We start from the raw sequence: 17,293 nt of genomic DNA, 5'->3' as shown, positions 1-17,293 counted from the left end.
CTCTCTCTCCTCCTACTCCTCTTTCTTCTTCTACTTCTTCTTTTCTTCTTCTTCTTCTTCTTCTTCTTCTTCTTCTTCTTCTTCTTCTTCTTCTTCGTCTTCTTTTCTTCTTTTCTTCTCCCTCTTCTTCGTCTTCTTTTCTTCTTCTTCTTCTCCTCCTCATTCTTCTTCTTCTTCTTCTTCTCATTCTTCTTCGTCCTCTTTTCTTCTTTTCTTCTCCTTCTCCTCATTCTTCTTCTTCTCATTCTTCTCCTTCTTCTTCTTCTTCTTCTTCTTCTTCTTCTCCTCATTCTTCTTCTTTTCTCTTCTCATTCTTCTTCGTCTCTTTCTTCTTTCTTCTCTGACTCCTCATGTTCTTTCTTCTCATTCTTCTTCTCCTTCTCCTCATTCTTCTTCTTCTTCTTCTTCTTCTTCTTCTTCTTCTCCTCCTCCCCTCCTCCTTCTCCTCCTCCTGTCGTTGCTGCTGCTGTTATTTCGTCGTCGTCGTCGTCGTCGTCACCGTTGTCACTATGTTTCTCTATCCGGCACTTGGTTTCTTCTCTATCGAACCCTGACGCAAGATCAAACAGACGTCGGCGATATTTAATTGACAAAATGATTTATTAGCTTTCAATGCAGCGTTCAAACTCTTCAATAGAATACTATATGAAGAGGGGGGACAGAGGTGGAGGGGGGAGTTCCCGACGTAATATCTGGAATAATATTACTCAATAGGCGCAGGAGTGGCTGTGTGGTAAGTAACTTGTTTACCAACCACATGGTTCCGGGTTCAGTCCCACTGCGTGGCACCTTGGGCAAGTGTCTTCTGCTATAGCCTCGGGCCGACCTAAGCCTTGTGAGTGGATTTGGTAGACAGAAACTGAAAGAAGCCTGTCGTATATATGTATATATATATGTATATATGTGTGTGCATGTATGTTTGTGTTTGTCCCCCTAGCACTGCTTGACAACCGATGCTGGTGTGTTTATGTCCCCGTTACCTAGCGGTTCGGCAAAAGAGACCGATAGAATAAGTACTGGGCTTACAAAGAATAAGTCCCGGGGTCGAGTTGCTCGATTAAAGGCGGTGCTCCAGCATGGCCACAGACAAATGACTGAAACAAGTAAAAGAGTAATGTGTCCTTCCTCCTTTCAGGCCACTAACGTAATATGTGCAAACAGAATCTCGCATGCAGCCCGTGTGACTTACTTCGACTTATTTCTTAGTAGTAGCAGTGCAGTCCGCCTGATGATGAGTCATGTCTTGGCTCGTTTCTCGAAAAAGCTTGCCTGTTATCTCTAGCCAATCGAGTGACCACGTAGCAGGTTCTTCGTGGCCTATCTAGTGACTAATTGTAACGATGGAAAAAGGTTAAAAAAAAAAACGAAGCAACGTAGGCGCAGGAGTGGCTGTGTGGTAAGTAGCTTGCTTACCAACCACATGGTTCCGGGTTCAGTCCCACTGCGTGGCATCTTGGGCAAGTGTCTTCTACTATAGCCTCGGGCCGACCAAAGTCTTGTGAGTGGATTTGGTGGACGGAAGCTGGAGGAGGCCTGTCGTATATATGTATATATATATATATGTATGTGTGTGTTTGTGTCTGTGTTTGTCCCCCTAGCATTGCTTGACAACCAATGCTGGTTTGTTTACGTCGCCGTTACTTAACGGTTCGGCAAAAGAGAACCGATAGAATAAGTACTGGGCTTACAAAGAATAAGTCCTGGGGTCGATTTGCTCGACTAAAGGTGGTGCTCCAGCATGGCCGCAGTCAAATGACTGAAACAAGTAAAAGAGTAAAAGTGTTTTTGTTCTTTGGATCCCTTTTTCACTATTTTATTCTGATGGGCCCCCATAGCCATTCGACGTTTAAAAACTAGGGATCTTTTCGATTTGAACGGCAGATTTTTAAAATAATTTCCACGTGACTAAACACTTTTAAACTTCGTATACTGGTAAAATGTGTTAATAAAACATCTTTTTCTCTTGGTTTTATTGAGAAAATTCTATTGTTTGTAAGATATTTGTTGTTGCTTTTCTTCAATTTCTGCAATTCCAACCAATCAATGACGTCTATTGAGGTGAAAACATTCTGTGCCGTATGAATATGTCCCTCGTTTAAGAAACAGATTGGGTTATTTACATTCTGAAGAAAAAAAAATAACCCTTCCCCCGCCCTAACCCTAAAACAGATTGAAATGCAATAGATCGATACTAGGGTCATAATTATGGGTGATAATTTCATATGACACCGCTAGAAAAACTGCCGTTCAAACCGAAAATTCTTACTCTGCTTCTCACGCATTAGCTTGTGCTGGTTGTACTATACTCTTTACTCTTTTTACTCTTTTACTTGTTTCAGTCATTTGACTGTGGCCATGCTGGAGTACTGCTTTTAGTCGAGCAAATCGACCCCAGGACTTATTCTTTGTAAGCCTAGTACTTATTCTATCGGCCTCTTTTGCCGAACCGCTAAGTTACAGGGACGTAAACACACCAGCATCGGTTGTCAAGTGATGCTGGGAGACAAACACAGACACACACACACACACATATACGACGGGCTTCTTTCAGTTTCCGTCTACCAAATGTACTTCACAAGGCTTTGGTCGGCCCGAGGCTATAGTAGAAGACACTTGCCCAAGGTGTCACGCAGTGGGCCCGAGGCTATAGTAGAAGACACTTGCCCAAGGTGCCACGCAGTGAGACTGAACCCAGAGCCATGTGGTTGGTAAGCAAGCTACTTACCACAGAGCCACTCGTGCGTCTATGTAAAACATTACAGGGGGAAAAATTAGCTATTTCTTGAAATACATACATTTAAATCAAAACTTTTCATAGACCCTTGAAATAAAATTAACACTTCCTTCTCTAAGGATTCTCGGTCGTCCAAACCATCACGATCAACAAAGCGCAAAAAAGAAAGGTTTTCTTCGTCCTGAAAAAATTATAAATCATCTCCCTTTAACCTACGACCTCAACCATGTCAGGCAAAGTTCAAATGGACAGGCGCTGACCTATTTAGGTACAATCTCTGCTGCAGTATGTCTGTCCTTCTAGCTTCCACAGTTGTTATAAAATATCGTGGTCAGCAGAGAGACAGACAGAAAAGCCTAGGACGCAGAAAGAAAAGCTTTAGCAGACAGACTGAAAGGTTCGTGGCACACTGGCAGATAGAAAGGTTCATGGTAGAAAGGCGGCGAGCTGGCAGAAACGTTAGCACGCCGGGCGAAATGCGTAGCCGTATTTCGTCTGCCGTTACGCTCTGAGTTCAAATTCCGCCGAGGTCGACTTTGCCTTTCATCCTTTCGGGGTCGATAAATTAAGTACCAGTTACGCACTGGGGTCGATGTAATCGACTTAATCCGTCTGTCTGTCCTTGTTTGTCCTCTCTGTGTTTAGCCCCTTGTGGGTAGTAAAGAAATAGGTATTTCGTCTGCCACTACGTTCTGAGTTCAAATTCCGCCGAGGTCGACTTTGCCTTTCATCCTTTGGGGTTCGATAAATTAAGTACCAGTTACGCACTGAGGTTGATGTAATCGACTTAATCCGTCTGTCTGTCTTTGTTTGTCCTCTCTGTGTTTAGCCCCTTGTGGATAGTAAAGAAATAGGTATTCCGTCTGCCACTACGTTCTGAGTTCAAATTCCGCCGAGGTCGACTTTGCCTTTCATCCTTTGGGGGTCGATTAAATAAGTCCCAGTTACGCACTGGGGTCGATATAATCGACTTAACGCGTTTGTCTGTCCTTGTTTGTCCTCTCTGTGTTTAGCCCCTTGTGGGTAGTAAAGAAATAGGTATTTCTTCTGTCTTTATGTTCTGAGTTCAAATTCCGCCGAGGTCAACTTTGCCTTTCAACCCTTTGGGGTCGATAAATTAAGTACCAGTAGCGTACTGGGGCCGATCTAATCGACAAGCCCTCTCCCAAAAAATTTCGGTGGTCCTGCAAAGGCAGAGTTGTAGGATAGCTGTCCTTCGAAGTCCCAAAACATGAGAAACGAAAAGGGTAGATTTTTTCTATTCTTGCCTTTGTTTTTTTGTTTTTTTTTAAAGATTTCATAAATGCATGTTTTATTTTTCTATTAGTTTTGTTTAAGCTCTTCGTGGGAGAGAGTTCAAGCTGGTCGCTTGACAAGACTTTTTGAGTTAAGAGAGTTCCCAGTGTTGCAGTTGAGTTGGGGTGTTGGTTCAACTGTCAATGCATACCCACCTAGTGTGTGTATCTTTTCCCATAAGAATCTGAGATGGAGAATTTTTGAAATGTCTTACAAATCTTCACTGTGCCTCAAATAGACTGTATATGGAAATCCCATGTCAGTTTCTTCTGCTCTTTCTTCAGAAAACCTAAATGTTTCTAAGTTTTTGTGCGAATTTGTACACCCATGATGATAGGTACCAAAGAGTATGTATGTATGTATGTATGTATATATGTATGTATGTGTGTTTGTATGTATGTGTGTATGTATGTATGTATCTATGCATGTATGTATATGTATGTATGCATGTATATGTGTATGTATGCATGTATGTATGTATGTATGCATGTATGTGTATGTATGCATGTATGTGTGTATATATGCATGTATGTGTGTATGTATGCATTTATGTATGTGTATGTATGTATGCATGTATGTGTGTATACATGTATGTATATGTTTGTATGCATGTATGTATGTGTATGTATGCATGTATGTGTGTATATATGCATGTATGTCTGTATGTATGTGTGTATGTATGTATGTATTATGTATGTTTGCAGGCATGTATGTATATGTGTATGTATGCATGTATATGTATGCATATATTCATGTATGTATGCATGCATGTATATATTTGTATGCGCGTATGTATATGTGTACTATGCACGTATGTGTGTATGTATATATGCATGTATGTGTATGTATGCATGTATGTATGTTTGTATGTACGTATGTATTTGTGTATGCATGTGTGTATTGCATTTATGCGTGTATATGTAGTGTGTATGCATGCATGTATATGTACGTATGTGTATGTGTTATGTATGTATGCATATATGCTTGCATGTATGTGTGTACGTATGTGTGCATGTATATGTATGTGTATGCATATATGTATGTATGAGTATATGTATACATGTATGTATGTGTACATACATGCATAGGAGTGGCTGTGTGGTAAGTAGCTTGCTAACCAGCCTCATGGTTCTGGGTTCAGTCCCACTGCGTGGCATCTTGGGCAAATGTCTTCTGCTATAGCCTCGGGCCGACCAAAGCCTTGTGAGTGGATTTGGTAGACGGAAACTGAAAGAAGCCTGTCGTATATATGTAATATATAGAATGTGTATGTATATGTTTGTGTGTCTGTGTTTGTCCCTCTAGCATTGCTTGACAACCGATGCTGTGTCTTTACGTCCCGTCACTTAGCGGTTCGGCAAAAGAGACCGATAGAATAAGTACTGGCTTACAAAGAATAGTCCCGGGTCGATTTGCTCGACTAAAGCGGTGCTCCAGCATGGCCGCAGTCAAATGACTGAAACAAGTAAAAGAGTAAAGAGAGAGTATAAATTTTTTTTTTTTTTTGCCTTTTTACTTGTTTGAGTCGTTCTACTACGGCCATGCTAGAAAAATACCTTGAAGGACTTTTCATCGAACAAATCCTCAGTATGTATATTTTTTAAGCCTGATGCTTCTTCTATCGGTCGTGTTTGTCGAACCGTTTAGTTACAGGATGTAAACAAACTAGTATCAGTTGTCAAGCGGACAGGGGGAAACAAACACATGTGTGTGTGTGTGTGTGTGTGTGTGTGTAAGTATGTATGTCTGTAAGTCTGGCTTCTTTCAGTTTTTATCTACCAAATTCTCTTGCAAATCTTTAGTTGGCCTGGACCCATGGTAGAAGATATTTGCCCTATATGCCATGAAGTGGAACTGAACCCGGAACCATGTTGTTGTGAAGCAACTTTCTTACCGCCCAGTCACTTCTAATGCGTGTGCGTACGTACGTTTTATGATTTTGAATTTTTTAATTCTTCTCACTCCAAAACTATGAGGATTTTACGGTTTTGCTTTTCTGCCTTTTCCTTTATATTGAGGCGGCGAGCTGGCAGAAACGTTAGCACGTCGGACGAATTGCGTAGCCGTATTTCCTCTGCCGTTACGTTCTGAGTTCAAATTCCGCCGAGGTCGACTTTTCCTTTCATCCTTTCGGGGTCGATTAATTAAGTACCAGTTACGCACTGGAGTCGATGTAATCGACTTAATACCTATGTCTGTCCTTGTTTGTCCCCTCAGTGTTTAGCCCCTTGTGGGTAGTAAAGAAATAGGTATGCGACTGAGACGAAGGTAAAGGAAACGCACCACTTCTCGTTTTTGGCGTTTTGGATTAGGGTTAGAGTTACGCCGAGAACGGGTGGTGTGCATATTCTTTACCTCCACGTAACTGGGAGGGGGTAGCTTTACCAAAACTCTACTAAGTCTGCAACTAGCGAATCGTCGCGCCTGTCTCGGTTGAGTGGCGCAAAGGCTGTATGACTCGGATGTTTAACTGTTCGCATAATCACGTATTGTTCGTGATCGCCCTCGTCATGTTAGCAGTTTTTAGTCTGATAAGAACAAACGTTCCTTTTGACCTATTTGCTTACAAAGCCATGCAACACGAAACTGTTTTGTAGTTATCATGGTGTGCATAGTATGACAGTAGATTCCCCATGGAAATTATCGTCGGAAAATAGAAAATACAGTCAGAACACAAGGTAGGATAAATTATTCTATCATGAAAAGAAGAGGGAGCTGAATCTTTACTCTGTTTCTCTGAATCTTTACTCTGAATCTTTAATCCTTACTTCAAAATAATGTAGTTTACTCAAACTTTTTGTACATTGAATATACACGACCGAAATTTTTAAATTTCAAACACGCTTTGTGTTATGAGGCCTAAAAGATGGAGCTGACAAATTGCTTTGTTTAATAAAATCAAAATAGTTTTAAACTTTTTAATTTGTCTAACACCAGACGAAGAAAGAATGATAACGATGCGAGCTTTATTCTGTCTTTTGATTAATACAGGGTGGAGAACCAAAACTTTTTCACTAAGCGACGGCGGCGGGTCTGGTATTTGTCAGTTTTCAGAACCGATGCTAAGATACATATTTTTTATTTAATTTTATTTATTTATAATATTCAATTTATCAAATATTGTTTAATCAGTAATTTCCACTCTGGATCTTGTTAAGTTTTTTTCCAACCACTTGAAGTTTTTCAAAAATTTTACCAGGTTATCTTTTTAAAATAATACAGTACTTTTTGCACAAGCGCATTCTAGAAATCAATAATTAAAGAAGTTGCAAGCATTTGAAGTTATGTAAATTTAGCGTGTCGAAGAGGTGCATATATGACGTAGTTGGCGGCAAAGTTACTGTTTGTTATTTTTTATTCATAATTGGAGCGCCAATGCATCTGCGACTCTAAATATGAAATCATAAACACTGCATGCATTAATAACTAACACGTGCTCAGCGTCATGTTTATGATTACATATAATAAACATACTTCAGTGTCGCTGTGAATTTAGGAGCATAATGAAATGCATTAATTATTGCATGAAAGAAACTACAGAAAATCTTCCACTCAACTAACTGATATAATGTGTCATTGTTTCTGCTTTTTAGACGTTGTAGTATAGGTTAAAGAAGATTTGGCTGCTATTTCTAGCAGGTCTATTGACGTTGTTTTTGCTTATTTCCATGACAACAGACAGTTCTTACCTCCTGTACAATGACAATGGACCTCTTCGATTGGCTAAAATTATATAACTTTAAATAGTTGTGACTTTTTTGTTATTAATTTCTAGAAAAAACAAAATTAATGCGATTTTCGTTATCTGCATTCAGAACTACACCGTATTTCGAAAATTTTCAAATACATCTAAAGTGGTTGGAAGAAATTGAACATGATCCTCTATTTCTATTGAATAAGCCATATTTGAACACCCTTTATATCAGGTGTATTGTCCTCGATAAATATTAACGTGGTCGCTCAGTCACGCTACGGATAGCAGTCATACTTCCCTTAAATATTCACTCTACCATTTTAAAATACTGATAATTTGGCCCGCATTGGATAACGTTGTTTTAAATACAACATGATGTCTCAAAAGGAAAAAACGAGATGGTCATGGCTGAAATGTTTTTGATATATCAATTTAATCAGTCTTATCTTTGGTAAGACTTAATAACGAACCGCTTTTTCTATATTTTTTTAATCAACTTTACTGGAGTTATCCTTCCTTTGCTATTTTTTTTAATTTTTAATAGTTCAAGGAATTCTGTCTTCTAATTGCAAAGATAATCTCAATTAATCAAAGAAAAACTGAAGACTTAATTACTCTGCATTTCAAAGTCAAAAATGTAATAATTACTCTGTAGTCTATAATATACTCATGAAGAAAAATGTATATTTCAAACACTGAAAAATATTTAGAAAAAATTATATTTTTGAGGAATCCTCTAAAAGTAGTGGTATCCAACCTGTGTTCCACGGACCCCTGGTGGTCCACAAAGGTAGTATTGGGGATCCGTGAACAAAATTCAAAATTTCAAATTCTTTTATTCTTTTACTTGTTTCTGTCATTTAGTTGAATAAATCGACCCCAGTTATAATAATAAGGAAATTATTGTATACAGTGCTTATTCTTTATAAGCCTAGTTCCTATTCCATCGGTCTCTTGCCGAACCGCTACTTTACGTGGACATAAACACACCAACATCGGTTGTCAAGCGATGCTGGGGGTACAAACACAGATTAGCCCCAGGCTATAGTAGAAGATATACATGGTTGAGGTGGTGCCCCAGCATGGCTGCAGTCTAATGACTGAAACAAGTAAAAGATAAAAGATTATATATATATATATATATATATATATATCATCATCATCATCATCATCGTTTAACGTCCGCTTTCCGCGCTAGCACGGGTTGGACGGTTTGACCGGGTCTGGGAAGCCAGGGGCCGCACCAGGCTCCAGTCTGAATCTGGCAGAGTTTCTACGGCTGGATGCCCTTCCTAACGCCAACCACTCCGTGAGTGGATTGGGTGCTTTTTACGTGCCACCTGCACAGGGGCCGGAGGGTCCGGCATCGTCACGATCGGTTCGAGCATTTTAACGTGTCAGCGGCACATGGGCAACGAGGTCCGGGGTACTTTGGGGATCCAGGGTACTTTGGGGATCCGGGGTACTTAGAATGAGTAGGGGGTATGTGGAATTGCTGCAGAAAGCAGCCCGGGTCTTTGTAGTCACAGCATTTATCATCACTGAGTAACGTAATTAGGTAGAGGAAAGAAATACAGATATTCTAGAGTTGAGTTGGGGAGGTCCAGTTGAGGCGGGTAATATAGGAGGGCAACCAGTGGGGAAGGTTGGGGTAAGGAGGAACGATGGCAGGAAGGGTTGGTGTAGGTTCCTAAGAAATAAAGACATTCGTTATCGTCACTGAGTAACGTTATTAGGTAGAGGAAAGAATACAGATATTCGAGAGTTGAGTTGGGGAGAGGGGGGGTCCAGTTGAGGCGGGTAATATAGGGGAGCAACCAGTGGGGAAGGTTGGGGTAAGGAGGAACGATGGCAGGAAGGGTTGGTGTAGGTTCCTAAGAAATAAAAACATAGGACATTACGAGGCGGGAGGGTGCTAAAGGGGATAGTCGGAATGAGGCAGTGTCAGGAGGAAGCATAAGATCGGTGGGCAGTTGATGAGCTATGGCGCTAGCAGCTTGTCTTTTCACAGTGAAAGCATATGAGGAGAAGGGGTAGTGGGGGGAGGAGGAGGGAGTAGGGCGTACCGTGTAGATGAGTAAGGCGTATCCGGTGTAGATGGTGAGGACAGGGTATACTGGTATTGGTGGTGGGAGGTGAGGAACAGTGCTCACCGGTATTGGTGGTGGGGGTGAGAACAGTGTTCATCGGTATTGGTGTGGGGGTGGGGGGGCGGGCGCACCGCCAATGGTTGAAAGATGGAAGAGATGATGGAAGAGATAGGATTACGGCTTGAGGTAGCCTGGCCTAAGTTAAATTTTGTAGAGAGAGAGATAGAAAGATAAATCAAGTTATGGCGAAGGCTTGAAAGTAGCCTAAAAGGTTAAATTTTCGTAACAATGTATGAAGAACGTAGTAACAACGAATAAAATAGTAAGATAAATTTTTAAGAACTTGCTGCGGACATCGAACGGGAGTTGAAATTGAATGGGAATTTAAATTATAGAATCGTAATGGTGGAGGAGGAAGGAAAAAGACCGCCATATATATATATATATATATATACAACAGTCTTCTTTCAGTTTCCATCTACCAAATCCACTCGCAAGGCTTTGGTCAGCCAGAGGCTGTAGTAGATGTTGTCCAAGGTGTCATGCATTGGAACTGAACCCGGAACCATGTGGTTGGTAAGCTAGCATTTTACCACATGTAAAATGCTAGCACTCTATATATATATATATGTGTGTGTGTGTGTGTGTGTATGAGCATATTAAAAGGAGTCTGGACAAACTCATTTAAATAAAAGGGGTCCTTGGTAGTGAAAATGTTGGAAACCACTGTATAAAGGTGTGACCATCATCATTGTTTTATGTCCACTTTTCCATGCTTGCATGGGTCAGATGGAATTTGTTGCAGTGAATTTTCTATTGCTCAATGCCCTCTCTGTCACCAACACTTACCTGTTTCTGCATATGATAATATATTTCTCTATGACCAAACATGTTTTCACATAAAACTGCAAACATAGAACTCCTCTTGTATGTTGGTGACATTCATTTACAACTGTAGCATGAAGTCAAAACAAGGAAACAGTAACACATGTGCACACACACACACACACTCATATATATATCTGAGACCCCCTTCGGTCACGACACAGACCATGGGATTGCATCTAGAAAGTTACCCTCCCAGGCACAAGTCCGGGCAAGGTTGTTTATGGAAGACCAGCAGTCGCCCATGCATACCGGCCTCCCCTCTCCACGCCACCACTGTTATCCAAAGGAAAGGCAAAGGGGTCGATACAGCTTGGCACCTGTGACATCGCAACTCATTTCAACAGCTGAGTGAACTGGAGAAATGGGAAATAAAGTATCTTGCTCAAGAACACAACATGCAGTCCGATGTGGGATTCGAGTTCACAACCTCACGATCGTAAGCTCGACGCTCTAAACACTGAGCCATGCACCTTCATATATATATATATTGCAATGGACTGGTGTCCTGTCCAGCTGGGGGGAACACACACGCCACAGAAACCAGGAAACCGGGCCCATGACCCGGGCTAGGCTTGAAAAGGACGCCGCTTATCGTTTATATATATATAAACAGGCGCAGGAGTGGCTGTGTGCTAAGTAGCTTGTCTACCAACCACATGGTTCCGGGTTCAGTCCCACTGCGTGGCACCATGGGCAAGTGTCTTCTACTATAGCCTCAGGCCGACCAAAGCCTTGTGAGTGGATTTGGTAGACGGAAACTGAAAGAAGCCTGTCGTATATATGTAGATATATATATATGCATGTGTGTGTTTGTGTGTGTCCCCTAGCATTGCTTGACAACCGATGCTGGTGTGTTTATGTCCCCGTTACTTAGCGGTTCGGCAAAAGAGACCGATAGAATAAGTACTGGGCTCACAAAAGAATAAGTCCCGGGGTTGAGTTGCTCGACTAAAAAGGCGGTGCTCCAGCATGGCCGCAGTCAAATGGCTGAAACAAGTAAAAGAGTATATACGGTAGGTTTCATTCAGTTTCTATCTACCAAATCCACTCTCATGGCTTTGGTTGGCCCCAGTAGAAGACACTTACCCATGGTTCTACATTGTGGGTCTAAACCCAGAACCATGTAGTTGAGAAGCGAACTTCTTACCACACTGCCATATTGAACAGATTTTAATTTTGTTGACAAAACATAAGGGGTTACCCTTATTTATGATGCAACATAGACAGGACCTTAAAATAGTAAAAATGCTTTACTACATTTAATTCTGTATTCAGTTCTTGCAGAGGTTAGTCTTGCCTTTCTTCCTTCCTTCCAGCATCAATAGAATTAGTATGTCATGTACTAAGGTTGGTATAACCAACTTTAACCCTCTCCACTTTTAATCTTATGATTAAAAGAAAGGTCAGTGCCCATGATCTTTGATAGGGCTTCCAATGTGGAAGGGTGGAATATATATAGTAGAGTAAATGGTGAAGTGACAGAAATGATAGGAAGCAGTAGATTACTGGATGTTGAATAATTATGTCTGTAAAAACAGGTAGAAGGGAATTTCTAGAGGGTCACTGTTCTGTTAACCCTTTCGTTACTGTATTTCTGTTGAGATACTCTGTGTTTCTTTCAATTACTTTAAACATAACAAAAAATTAGTAAAATAACTTGGTTATCATTAAGCTAGTATTAGGAACATAAATGTGACTAAGGTTTGGTGGAAGATTTTAATTCAAAACTTACGAAAACAAGACATTTGTACTCAGAGCCAGAGCCGGTTTCAGCCGGGTTGGTAACAAAAGGGTTAAGGAAAAATTAATTTTTAGTGTAGGCTTCAAAAATGGAAACAGTGAGGATGAAGACTAATATGGGTGAGTTTATGTGATGATGATATGCAGCTAGCTAATTTAGAGTAATAGAAAAATAAAAACCATTTGGATAAATGAAACAACATATTTGTGAATTAGTAATTGAGACCTACTGGTAATTGAATCTTTACCAATAAGCCATATGGCCTACTTTGGATTTAGTCTAAAATATTAGCATGCAACACTTTCTCACATATGTGAGCAGTACCCTTGTATGGGTCTCGCTTGAGTTCTGTACAGGGTTACCATTTCATCAGGAATTTATTGACTATGACGAAGAATCCTTGTCTATGTGATGCAGTTTTTGTACTGTTATACATGTGGAGTTGCTATGAGGGGTCATTAGAGATACTGAGATCTAACATTTGTTACAGCTTTGAGTATTTTAATTACGTTTTTCTCAATGCCAAAATTGTCTGAATAGTTTTATGTTTATATTTATTCTATAATTTGGCAGTTATTTATTTATTTATGTAAGAAAAAAAATTTCGTGTTATAACGTTTTTTAACACAGAATGTTAAATATTTGAGAAAATATAGGTTAATAAAATTTATGTTGTTTACTTAGAGTTGTAGACTTTTGTGATTTTCTTCTGACAAAGGCATCTTTAATTTAGCTGCTCCTCTTAGCTAAAAGTGAATTCTACAAGAACTTGGCATACATACAGAACATTCCACATTTCCATACACCCAAGAAAGAACCAGGAGCACCCATGTAATTTAGTTTCATCCACCATGTAATTCAGGTGTTCCCATAAGCATAGTCAAGTGAAGGCACATGGCCTAGTGGTTAGAGCAGCGGACTCGCAGTTGAGGGATCGCGGGATCAAATCTCAGACCAGGCAATATGTGTGTTCATGAGCGAAACACCTAAGCTCCACACGGCTCCAGTAGAAGGTAATGGCGAACTTCTGCTGACTCTTTCACCACAACTTTCTCTCACTCTTTCTTCCTGCATCTTGCAGCTCACCTGTGACGGACTAGCGTCCTGTCCAGGTGGGGAACCTATACACCAAGGAAACTGGCCCTATGAGCCAGGCATGGCTTGAGAAGGAACAAACAACAACAAATAAACATAGTCAGGAACTTTATAGCACTAGTGAGACACACTTTCCACCAGTGCACCAATACAATATACTTTTAAAACGCATATCATTAAAGACAACGTAAACTCAAAAAGAACTAGTCTACATCATCAAATATAGGCACAAGGCCCGAAATTTTGGGGGAAAGGGCCAGTCAATTATATCAATCCCAGTACGCAACTGGTACTTAATTCATCAGCCCCAAAAGGATGAAAGGCAATACATCATCGAATATTGTCAGTGTCATAGGTTTTCTCTTAGAGTTTCCCTCTCCTAGAGAGATGTGAGAACAACAGAGAGGCCTCCCACTCCCAGTGGGCCAACCATGCACCTGGGCACTAACCTATGTATTTCCACATCCCCACGCATAGATATATGCATACATACACATGTACCATATTGTTGGATGACCGTTAACTGCACATGAGCTCCTCTGCTCTTTGACAGGTTTTATTTTTTGTCCTGCAGAATGTCCAACAATCACCCTCCTCACCAAGCAAGCTTGATGGGGGTTGCTAGTTTAGTTGCTGAGGACCTGATCATGATAGAGGTTGTGCTGAGTTACATGTTACCAGTAGTGCCCATGAGTGACCTGATATATGCATACACACACACACATATTCATACATAGATACATCACGTGACCGACCAGACCATCAGATGTTGCTACACATCGCTGGTCACAATGCGTTCGCATTGTTTTAGCCTTCAAATGACGCCATCCCGCTGGCTAAGCGAGCAGGCTAACAGAAGAAAGAGTGAGAGAAAGAGTGGTGAAAGAGTACAGCAGGGATCACCACCTCCCCTGCCAGAGCCTCGTGGACCTTTTAGGTGTTTTCGCTCAATAAACACTCACAACGCCAAGTCTGGGAATCGAAACCACGATCTTACAACCGCGAGTCCACTGCCCTAACCACTGAGCCATTGTGTCTCCACACATAGATACATACATACTCATAAATATACATTCATTCATTTAATTTCTAAATTCAAATTCTGCCACGTCAGCTTTGTCTTTCTGCCTTCCAGGGTGAATAAGATACATTTACCAATCAAATATTGTGGGATAAGGCATAGGGATTTAATAGGTGTTGAGGCAATTTTCAATAGTCAGCTACCATTCCTGTCACTGTTTATAACTGAACACATACAGTTCTTTCTTAGAAATGTGTAGAGACAGATGAATGAGTTTAAATGGTTTAAAACAGATATGAGAAACTTTTTTTGAGAAGCTGGCCACCTGAAACATGGCTTATCAATAAGCAGGCAACACTATTAAAAGAAATTCAAGGTAATTTTTTTTTATCTGATGTGCCATTTAAGAAGACCGTCACGATGCAGTTTGTCAGTAACTGGTTTCAAACAGGATAATTTGTTCACCCAATTTTTTAAACCTGTTAACCAACCCCTTTTAAGGCATCCTGGAAATAACACATGAAATGCTACCACTCCTATTTTCCTCCACACACCACTCCTCTCTTTTCATCCTCTAAAATGACTATAACTGGCTCCTCTTTAATCCAAAGATCATGCAATCCACTATCACCATTTACTATTTCAATAATGTTGATTCCTCTTCACTAGGCCAACAAAACAAATTTTTGTAATATTTCAACAATTATCTTTTTTTCATCTGCTACTATTCCCTCCTTGAAAAGTTAACTCACACTTGATAACAATTTTAACTTACAACAAGGAGGGATAAAACTAAATACTTAAGGGCTTGTTTCTGCCCCCTTGAAAAATACTGCTTTAATGCATGTAGTTTAAAACTATGCACTTCTAGATTTCAATTTCCAACTGAGATTAATTGTCTTTAATTGTTTTAGGTCTGATAACATAAATTACCGGTAATATACATGATAAATATAATTGTATACCTCATTCCTTCTCTCACATTTCCTCTATTTCTACTAATGATAATAATGAGAAATAATAATAATAATAATCCTTTCTACTAAAAGTACAAGGCCTGAAATTTGTGGGGAGAGGACTAGTCGACTAGATTGACCCCAGTGTTTCACTGATACGTAATTTATTGACCCCAAGATGATAAAAGGCAAAGTTGACCTCAGTGAAATTTGAACCCTGAATGTTAAGATGGATGAAATGTCACTAAGCATTTTGCCTGGCATGCTAATGATTCTGCTAGCTTGCCATCTGCACCACATGTGCAATATAATTGATGTTGTATGCCCCTTTGATCCATCAATAGTCAAGAAGACAAATATATATATATATATATAAGGAGATTTGCAGTTAAGTGGAAAAAGACCCATGCTTTAATGGTAGATTATACCCTCTCTCAATTTGGTGTTTAACACACAGTGAACAACACTTCAACACATCATGGTTTGTGGTTATTTTCAAATATAGCTTTTCAAAAGCTGTATTCTCTTCTTAAGTCCTTCCTCAGCATCACTACTTCTCAGCTCACATAATTGTGGATATTTCCATTTTGTTGCCAGTTGTATATACAGTTGCCCAGACAGTTGCAAGCAAACCTGGCATGGAACATTTGAGTTCTCAAGGCAAACCATCCAGTCTCAGTGATTTGACCATTGCACAGTTACCTAACTTATCTGCTACATCAGCTAAGTGACACCAGCTTTTTTTTTTTGCAGCATTGCATCTTAGATGAAGAGTTGCAACAGTCTATCCAGATAGTCATCAAAGTACACTGTCTCCAGTTGCAAATTGTTTGGCAAAATGCCACTGTTCAAAGTTCAAAATTATTTTTTAAACCTTTTACTAGTTACAAATAAAGAAGTGTTGAATCACCTGTTATTTTTAATATATTTGAAATTTAGACTTGAGAAGAGAAGTAACATATGATATCTGTATTACAGTATGTATGCTTGTGCGTGAAAAGAACAGTCATTTTGAGAATGTGTGTGTGTGTGATAACAAAATATCTTCATTTACAAACCCCTAGATCTTGTGTTGAGGTAAACAGACGTGTGAGTAACACACATGGGAGATTGCACGTGGAGCTGCAGTAAAGACATGTGTCTTTGACTCGGGCCTGTCACTAACTGAATTTGTTACTACTGTGTAGGTCAGAATGAGAATGGTGTATCAAAACGAGGTTAGTGTATCAAAATGAGGCTAGCTACATCACCAATGTATTCGTCTGCTGTGCAGGACAACCATAGCACCTCTGGTCACTTATTACCATGCTTTAGTTATGTGGCTATGCTACATAGCCTCCTGCTAAACTTTTTAAAAAGTCGAAAAGAGGTAAAGAGGTGGTGTATGTAAATATACAGTGCAGAAACCGGGTATGAACATGGAATACAAAGCAGAAGAATGCAATACAACAAAATTGAGAAACTGAAATGTAAAAGCAAAGCATAGTAAGGGTAAACAGAAAATGAACACAAAGAAATAAGCAAAATGTTCAAGTTGATTAGGTAAAGTTTGAAGGAATATTCATTGATCTTTTGTTGCGATGTGCTGAACATTAGGTGTTGTTTGCAGAATTTGCAAACATCAAACTGCAGTGTTTGTTTTAGATCCCTAATCATTACTCTATGCAACAACAATGCAATGTATGTGGCCTTGGTGTTATTCAATCCCTCAGAATGATTTTATATGCTGATCGTATTGTCTACTTGTGCAATGATGCTGTTGTGTTTGTGATGATCAT

General features: G+C 39.9%; 1 protein-coding gene across 3 annotated transcripts in view; it reads left to right on the top strand.

Moving 5' to 3' along the window:
- The window catches only part of LOC115214036 (sodium-dependent multivitamin transporter-like), a 124,953-nt gene that overhangs the window by 22,142 nt on the left and 85,518 nt on the right, over positions 1-17,293 (top strand). The window contains exon 1 of one of the 3 annotated variants that reach the window (XM_029783058.2): positions 6,514-6,708. The exons of the other annotated variants lie outside the window; for them this stretch is intronic. The gene's annotated coding sequence lies outside the window, so the exon portion shown is untranslated. Of the gene's footprint in view, positions 1-6,513; positions 6,709-17,293 lie in introns of those variants that run through there. 3 annotated transcript variants of the gene reach the window in all.

This window comes from Octopus sinensis, linkage group LG7, assembly GCF_006345805.1.
Source record: "Octopus sinensis linkage group LG7, ASM634580v1, whole genome shotgun sequence".
NCBI lineage: Eukaryota > Metazoa > Mollusca > Cephalopoda > Octopoda > Octopodidae > Octopus > Octopus sinensis.
Note: the sequence above shows the minus strand (reverse complement) of the source record. Positions and strands in the feature narration are given on the sequence as shown.